Raw genomic sequence first — 8,834 nt, 5'->3', positions numbered from 1 at the left:
TTTCTTTGCAAAGTTACATCAATTTATCAATTGCTGAAAACAACATAAAACAAAAGAATTTTAACACTTTCTTTGCCAATATCTCAAAATCAATATTAGCGACATCCGACTCATTCCCCTTGATCATGTCACATATGGTCAGCATTTAAGGGGTAACTGGATCAATTATCTAACACATCCCTTGACTTTTTTGTGTGTTTAAACAACAGGCTTGGAGATAGAAAACATTCGTGGAATCATGGAATATTTGATCCATAGAAACTCCTAAATATCCACAACTATATGTGTTGTAAATATATGTGGACAGCATCAGGCGTATAATTGGACTTCTATAGCCTCATCACAACATGTGCAACTGCGATATCCAGGTAAGATTGCTGAAATTTGTGAGAATAATGTTGAAATTTGAACCAGGAAATTGAATGGCAATTTCAATGAACAAAAAAGCAACGGAAGTGATGCAAATATGTGACTGATATGAGACCATTCTACAATTACGCTATAAGCATGCAGGGCCACAAAATTAAAGAACAAAACAAATTATGCTATATCTGCATACAATTACCCTCAGCGCCTTAAGAATTGTCACATGTTAAATAAATCCCTGTTTTTAGGTAAAAATTAATTTTGGCAAGCTAGCAAGTAACTCATACGACATTTTTAGGGGCTTAAAATGTTAATTTTCAGGGATAAAGGTTAGTTTTCCTTCAACTTAAGGGTACTGAGTTTGCCAAAATTGTTGTAAATTGAGTCCATAATGTGTAGGCAAAAATTTGGTAAAATTGGCTCTGAAAGTTTCTGGTAGCGATATTTATGCTGCGTGGATGAAACTTGTGCATGGGGGTGTTGTGAAAAACATTTGGTCATGCATATGTGACTCAACACAAGGAAATCAGGCTGATGTTGCCAAATACCAATTTGATTTATGGGAACAAATGTGCAACACAGTCAAATTTGGTCAAATTTGGTCAAATTTGTAATATTGCTCTCAGATGATACTTGCCCTCTAAGATCCTAAAATCCATAACTTTGAACATAGTATACTATATAGTTGGTGTTAAAATGTTTCTTGATTCATGTAGAACATGATAAAATCTCAATTTGTGTATCAGCCGACATGAGCCTGATTTACTCCTGCATTTGAAGGGTAGCTAGATGTCAGTACCTGCCTATGTAACCGCATAACCAGCAAAATGGAGAAAAATGGAGGCATGTAGCATGATTAAGTTTCATTTTAAGGGTTACAGTGCCCAAAAAATCTGTGATGAAATAAAAATTCATTTTCCAAAAGCAACAGTGACAATATGACAATCACCACCGAATTTAACTTTCATTTCATCATTGATTTTCTAGGCACTGCAACCCTTCAAATGCAGGATCTTAATAACGCTGCTTGCCTCAATTTTCGCAATCTTGCAGTTTATGCTTGCAGTAACTAGCGCAGCCTGTAAAAAAAGTAAACATACCTATGAGACCATTTTTGCACCATATAGTGTACATAAGGACCAGTGATTGCACTGACAAAATTTCATTGATATAGCTCTTTCACTTTTGGGCGATTTCTAAAACTTTTTGATACCCCCTCGTATGTGGGGGTGATCATGCACAAATCATAGAATAGAAACTATGCGGCAGGCTCTATGTGATATCTCATATCATGTAAATGGTATGCTTAGCCTGAGTCGCTCAGCCTATCTCGAACAAAATCGCCATGCGTAGGTTTTGAAAAACGAGAGGATTCGCCGTACTATCACGGCAATTTTTGACACGAAGATATAGGGATGATGACGATGTGCACCTCTCTGCAATGGGGGACCATCTTTATTTCAAGGAGGTCTGCAAATGACTGCAATTGCATGTGTAATGTATTTGTGAGATAGGTCCTCTATTGTAATTGAGATATAATGTCCCCAGGTAAAATTTCATACACACAAAAATACAAAAAAAATGGCAGAAAATGTTCTCAGTATGTCGATTGAATATGGATTCAGACGGCCGCGTTTGCATAGTCCTAAACGGCGGCCACGTTTGGAAGCGATTACACATGGGGTATGTGTGGTGGAGTCAGGTGAATACTGGCAGGGTAGGCAGTAAGGATTGAAAGTCGGGGTAATTTTTCACCCCCGAACTTGAAAGTTCATGCAAATGTTCTCTACTATTCTACTCTAAGGTGCAGTTAAGCCCCACCAGATCTGTATGAAAGGGAGACAGGGAAACAGAACTAAAGGTTAATATACTGAATACATAACATACTCCCCATTGTCTCTTTGTAATTTTACAGAATCTGATGGTGTGACAAAAGTCATATAAGAGTTCAAAAGATGCCAAGTTATGGCATGGGTGCTCAAATACTTGTTGAGCCACTTAATGAGAATACTAATGTTCATAAACAGTCTAATGCAAAAGCATTGTAAGAGTTTTGTTGTACGGTGTTCATGCTCAATTACTTGTTGAGTTACTTAATGAGAACACCTATGTTCATAAACAGTCTAATGCAAAAGCATTCTAAGAGTTTTGTTGTAAGGTGTTCACACAAACAATTAACAACTTTATTAACAATTAAATATCTAATTCTGAACTGAATGTTTGCCTGAACAGTTAATTATGAAACTTAATCCATCTTCAGTTCACCAGAGTTGAAAACTTCCAGTAGCCAGTCACTGTCTGCTCCTCGCTTTGTGAGACAATCTGCCAGCTGAAGCTTACTTGGGACCCAGTCGATCATCTGTACCTCACCTGCAGCAAGCAATCTTTGAATCTCAAGCGATGTTGATTCTCAGGCGTTTCTCGTATACTTGCTTGGTTGAATGAATGTTCTGATGTAGAGACTTGTTGTCAGTGTAGACAGCTATGGGTACTTTGTTTTCTGCATAGCTGTTGCAATACACCTCAGTAATCAAAGTTCCAAGGTACACAGCCTCATTCTGCATATAAAGGGTTTCTGCTGCTAGAGTGCTTGACACCTTCCTCTTTATCTTATTAGAAGTCCAAGCAAGAGAACAACTTCTATCTGTTTGTCCCATCAAGAAAATTACATGACCTTGACTGCTGGAGACTCCATCTGGAAGATTCCCCCATGATGCATCGCAGAAAAAACATCCATTTTCCACTCACCGAAAGGTCCTAGGTTAGGGAACAGTGTGTCTCCTGTAGCATTCTTTGCATGACGAACTGCTTTATTAGCCCTTAAAAGCTGTTCCACTGTTGGATTATTTCTGGTCATATTAAGTTCCAGAGCATCGTAACTTATGTCTGGCCTGGTCTGTGTAGCCAACCAATTAAGTTGTCCTGCCGTAGCTCTCAAGTTATGCATTTCTGCTTTGGTTAAAGGGCATGACTTTTCTGATTTCCTTTTAGAAGATACAGGTATTTCCTTTATTTCAGATGCATAGTCTTCTTGGTTGACTCTGATCCCATCTTCGTTCTGTGACACATCAAGTCCTAGATAGCGAAAGCTTTCAATCAATCTTCTACCTACTTTGAATTTGTTGGCAATCAGGTCAATTACCTCCTTATTGAAGGCCTCTGATCCTGCAAACAAGAAGTCATCAACATGCATAACAAACACTCCTTCCAATTTGCCATTATTATACCACCTGAAGAGTGCCTTGTCAAGTTGCGACTGCTTACAGTTCAGTCTGAGAAGTTCCTCTTGAACACTAAAATACCAGTTCCGGCATGCGTCACCTAAACCATACACTGTTTTGTCCAGCTTCCATAAGATGCCATCTTCTCTTGCTTCTTCTGGTGGCATTAGATACACTTCTCTGTCTATCTTCTTTCCTTGCAAAAAGGCAGACTTGATGTCAATACTTTCACATTTCCATCCTTCACTGGCAGCAATTGCCATGACAATCCTAAGTGTGGATTTGCCTGCCGTGGCCGAATCAGACTGTACCGTCTCTTCTTCTTCAAACCCTCTTACAACAAGACGTGCCTTCACTCCTACATGCCCATCTGGCATATTCTTTTCAGTTACCACCCACCTTGTAGACAATGTTTTCTGTCCTTGATCATGTACCTCTTTGTACACCTCAAAATCATTCCAATTCTGCAACTCTTGTTGCTTGGCTGTTACAACTTCAGGTTTTCCATGGTGACAAATAGGAATAAAGACTATATTTGCTTCCTCTTCTTCTTTTCCACTATCTTCGCTCATGTCACTTGGTGAATCTTCAACAATTTCATATTCAAGCTGATCTAAGTGCACTCCAACTTTCTTCATATCTCAGTCATTTTGCACATCATAATAGTACTTGTTTCTTCCAGTAGCTTTTCCACCTCTACTGGTTACTTTTGCCTCTGTCCAATCATCTTCTTCTTTGAGGCGATACTTTATTTTAGTATTAACCTTTGGTAGTACCATATTTGTATGTTTACTTCTATCTTCACTGTCATGGCTCCTTGCTGGCTGTCTTCCTTGCTGCTGAGGCTCACTTTCATCTTGTGCATTGTTATTTGCCTGTCTTGGTATTTCACTGTCATTTTCCATATGATCAATACCTTCCTGCTGATTTGTATGTATCTCAGTATCAACAGTGTCATGACTGTCAGAATCTTGTAGAGTATCATCAAGCACCACAATACCTTCTGTGGAGATTGTTACATTTTGCTTGCTTGTGTTTGGCTTCATAACTTGAATGTCTGGTTCTCTCATTTCTTGCTTGTCTGTTGCCATCATATCTTGTTGACCCTTTATTAATCTGCAGGTCGCAACCCGAACCAGTTGGCTTCCATGCCTAATGAACACTATCTTGCCATCTTGACCTATTACTTTACCAGGACCACGCCATCGATTACTGTCATCTCTCTTGTAGAATACTCTATCCCTGGTTGGAATGTTGTCTCAGAGACTCTCACATTATGACGTAATGCTCTACGAATCCGTTCTGAAGATTCAGCTTTGGTAAATGCTCTTCTTGCTGCATGAAGGGCATTAAGATGCTTAACAACAGTGTCGCTAACTTCAGCATCTTCAAAGGCTGGGGGACTATTCATAAGGACTGATGGTAGATTGGGGTTGTTTCCTAATACTAACTGAATTGGACTGAATCCACAGTGATTTTGCATGCTGTTCTTAGCATTAACAGACCATGCAAGGGCAACATCCAGGCTCATTCTGGGATCTTCTTCCATCATCTTCTGAACACATACATCAACAACATGGTGATTTCTTTCACAAATGCCGTTAGACCATGGTGAATACGCAGCAGTGGCACATATTTCCACATTGAACTGTTCTGCTAACTCTCTATATTCTTCATTGTTGAACTCTCCTCCATTGTCAACAAGAAACTTCTTTGGTGGCCCAAAGCCAGCTGCAATCCATTCTGTAGCAATGTTGTCAACGATCACCTTTGGCATCTTTCTTCTTATTACTTTGCTCTTAGTGAATCTAGTGAACAAGTCAATGAAATGAAGGAAGTAAACATCACCATACTGCTTTAAATCCATGGCGACCACATCATTGAACTTCTGTGCAAGTGGCAAACATACAACTGGCCTAGCTGGAGTTTTCTTGAACCTCTTACATACATCACACTTGCTGGTAATTTCTTCCAATAACTTCTCACAGTCGCCATCTAATACTCCAGCATTTCTCATTATTGCTTTGAGGCTTTTTGCTGTAGGATGAGCAAACTGGCGATGAAGTTTACCTACTATCTTTGCTTTCTCTTCATATGTCTTTTGATCTATTACCATATGAACATTCTCAACTTGTACTTCACATTCCTTTAGTGGAATATAGTAATGCCCTGATGATGTTGTATCTAGGTCTATCTTGTGCCCATTTACTTCTAATGTATCATCTATCATGTTCAACTTGAATCCTAAACGCTTCATATCAGGCTTACTGAGCAATAATGGTATGTCACTATCAACCACATGTGTAGTGATGCTTGTCTTCTGCCCACCAATAACACATGGAAACATCATCCTTTCTTTAGATTCTAATTTACTTTCTCCTCCAAACTTGAATTTTGTCCCACCAGGAAGTAGCTTTACTTCTTTCCTTTCCTCTGGAGACAATGACTCCATAAACATCTCTTTCCATGCACGCCCTGTTACAGTCTTTGAACATGCACTGTCAAGAACTGCAGCATTAGCTGCCTCAGTCATTAATACTTGCTTTTCCTCATCAGAGTAATCATGCACTTTGTATGCTTCTGCACTCTGTGGTTTCCATAACACTTCCCTTCTTACTGACTCTTGATGCATGGGGACAATCTATCTTGAGATGCATTATTGACTCACATATGAAACACTTTAGATGATTTCCTTCAGCATCACATGGATTTCTCCTACTAACACTTGTCTTTCCTCTATATGATCCTCGACCTCGGCCTCGATTGTCTTGCAATCTACTTGTTTCATTCTTCTCTCTGGTACTATCACGCCAAGAACCACACCAATTTCCAGACCAACGCGGGCGTCCACGACTTGCTGCATCACTTCCTCCACGTTTAAAATCTCTTCCTCCTGTATAATTCACTTCTTCTTCTTCTGTCTCAGTGGCATGCACTGTTTCTTCATTTGTTAAGATATCAGTTTTTCGTCCTTTCATTGACATGGCTTGATCTCCAAAGAATTTTCTTAAAGCTATTTTCATCTGATCATACATTTCTTCCTTCTTTGAAAAGTCAACAGCTGTTAAAACAATCTGTTTCTCTTTCTTATCCAATCCTGCACTGTCAATAATCTGCATTGCTAACACCACTTCTGGGAGTGTGCTCCCTTCTTTCTTTAGTTTTTTGACATTCTTTTCATATTCATTCAAGAACTGATCCATTGTATCTGTATCTTTTTTCTGTAGATTCTTATATGAAGACCAGGTTTCACACACAACACTAAGGTCGTCTTTCTTGTACCACTTGTCAAGTACATCAAATATCTGATCAACTGCATTTTCTTGGTTGATATCTATCTCACCATTCTGCATTGCTAATCTTACTTTCTCATTTACACCCTTTTCTGTTGGCAAAACACTGTACAACAGAAAACCTCTTCTTTTCTTCTCTGCTTTGGTGAACTGTGTCCATAACAACACATCAAATTTCCAATCTGTGTATGACGTAGTTTTTGTTTTCCACACTGGCGGGGCCATTAAGCGTTCCTTCAATGAGTCAGCCATTGTCCTTAGTCTTACTGTTACCTTCTTTAATGTTATGTTCTGTTATCTTCTTTAATCTTCTGTTACCTTCTTTAATGTTCTGTTCTGTTATCTACTTTAATTCAGCAACCTTGCTCTGCTACCATGAAAGTTCATGCAAATGTTCTCTACTATTCTACTCTAAGGTGCAGTTAAGCCCCACCAGATCTGTATGAAAGGGAGACAGGGAAACAGAACTAAAGGTTAATATACTGAATACATAACAGAACTTGCATGAAAACCAAATGTGGTGGGTGAAAATGAAATTTTGGTGAAAAATATTTTTGAGATGGAGTGACCAAATATGTTTTATCATTTTATATAAATGCTACTAAGTGAATGAACAGATTTTTCTCTTACAATGTTGCTCAAATTTTGGGAATGAAAATTCACTCCCAAACTTCCTGCAGACTTTACAAAATTCATGAGTGAAAGTGCTTGAAAATCTGAGTTAACTTAACGCTATCCCTGAATACTGGTGAACAGATTTGACCATTAATACTATCCTGATCATTAAGCCAGTATTAACTTTGTGAGGAGATTCTGATATACAATCATGTAGTGCAAAAAGAAAGGAAGAGGCTTACTCATTGTAAACTGGAACATAAAAATATTCAAACATAACCAACTAGGGCTAGACATCAAATTAATGATGCTTAATCGTAATTCTTGATATATACAGGGGAAAGAAGAATCATGCATCACACACTACATGTAGCACAATTAAACACAAAATTACAATGAAAACATAACATGCATAGGCAGATAAACCAGAGAAAAACTCAGGACATACGTGCCTGTGGGGGAACTTGAACCCCATACCCTTGGCTTGTCGGGGTAACGCTCTAACCACTGAGCTACACAGACTATCCCTGATAAACAGGGCTCAAGTCGGGTACTTATGGAAAATCAGCAGTTAGGGAAAACAGCAAACAACAAACAGTGTATGAGATCAATTAATGATGCTTCCCCGCCAGCCTAATATGTTTTATACAAACAAGGGAAGAAGCTTATGGCACATTCTCCGATAAAGTGTTCAAAATGCTAAATCTGTGTCGCCCATAGTTTCAAGTACGTACGTATTCAGACTTGTTTCGTCTTGATTGACTTGACTTATATGCACAGGCCGGTGTGGCCCTTTGCTCTCTACCGAGTAAACCTCCTCCATTCAGTTCTGTCTGTTGCTTGTGTCTTTGCTTCATGTGGGGTCATTCCCAAATCCTCTGAATTTGGTCCTTCCATCTGGTTGGTGGAGGACCTGGTGGTCTTTTTCTTGTTAAAGTCATTAATGTAGGCTTGGTGGGGTAGAGGCATCCTGAAGATGTGCCCAGCTCATTTCAAACGTCTCCGCAGATAACATCATTGATGGAGCTAGTGATGGTAAGACTCTGTCTGATGGAATTGTTGCATATTTTGTCAAGTAGGGAAACTCCAAGCATTGCCCTAAGGCATCGCATTTCAAAAACATCCAGTCTGTATCGGTCGGATTCACGTAACGCCCAGGATTCTGACCCATAGGTGGCAAGTGACTGGTAAATCCTTACTTTCAGCGATCTGGTGATGTCATGGTTAGACCAGATGGTATTTTTCAATCTACCAAATGCCCAGGCTGCCAACTTTTGTGCGATGTTTAATATCCTCTTCTACTGAGAACACACTGCTACCCAGCAATGGGCATTTGGTT

General features: G+C 39.2%; 1 protein-coding gene across 1 annotated transcript in view; it reads left to right on the top strand.

Moving 5' to 3' along the window:
• The first annotated feature begins 226 nt into the window (after positions 1-226).
• Positions 227-8,834, top strand: part of LOC140135478 (uncharacterized) — a 61,614-nt gene continuing 53,006 nt past the window's right edge. The window contains exon 1 of the transcript XR_011856521.1: positions 227-368. The gene's annotated coding sequence lies outside the window, so the exon portion shown is untranslated. The remainder of the gene's footprint in view (positions 369-8,834) is intronic.

The sequence above is a fragment of the Amphiura filiformis genome, chromosome 16 (assembly GCF_039555335.1).
Source record: "Amphiura filiformis chromosome 16, Afil_fr2py, whole genome shotgun sequence".
NCBI classification, from domain to species: Eukaryota; Metazoa; Echinodermata; class Ophiuroidea; order Amphilepidida; family Amphiuridae; genus Amphiura; species Amphiura filiformis.
Note: the sequence above shows the minus strand (reverse complement) of the source record. Positions and strands in the feature narration are given on the sequence as shown.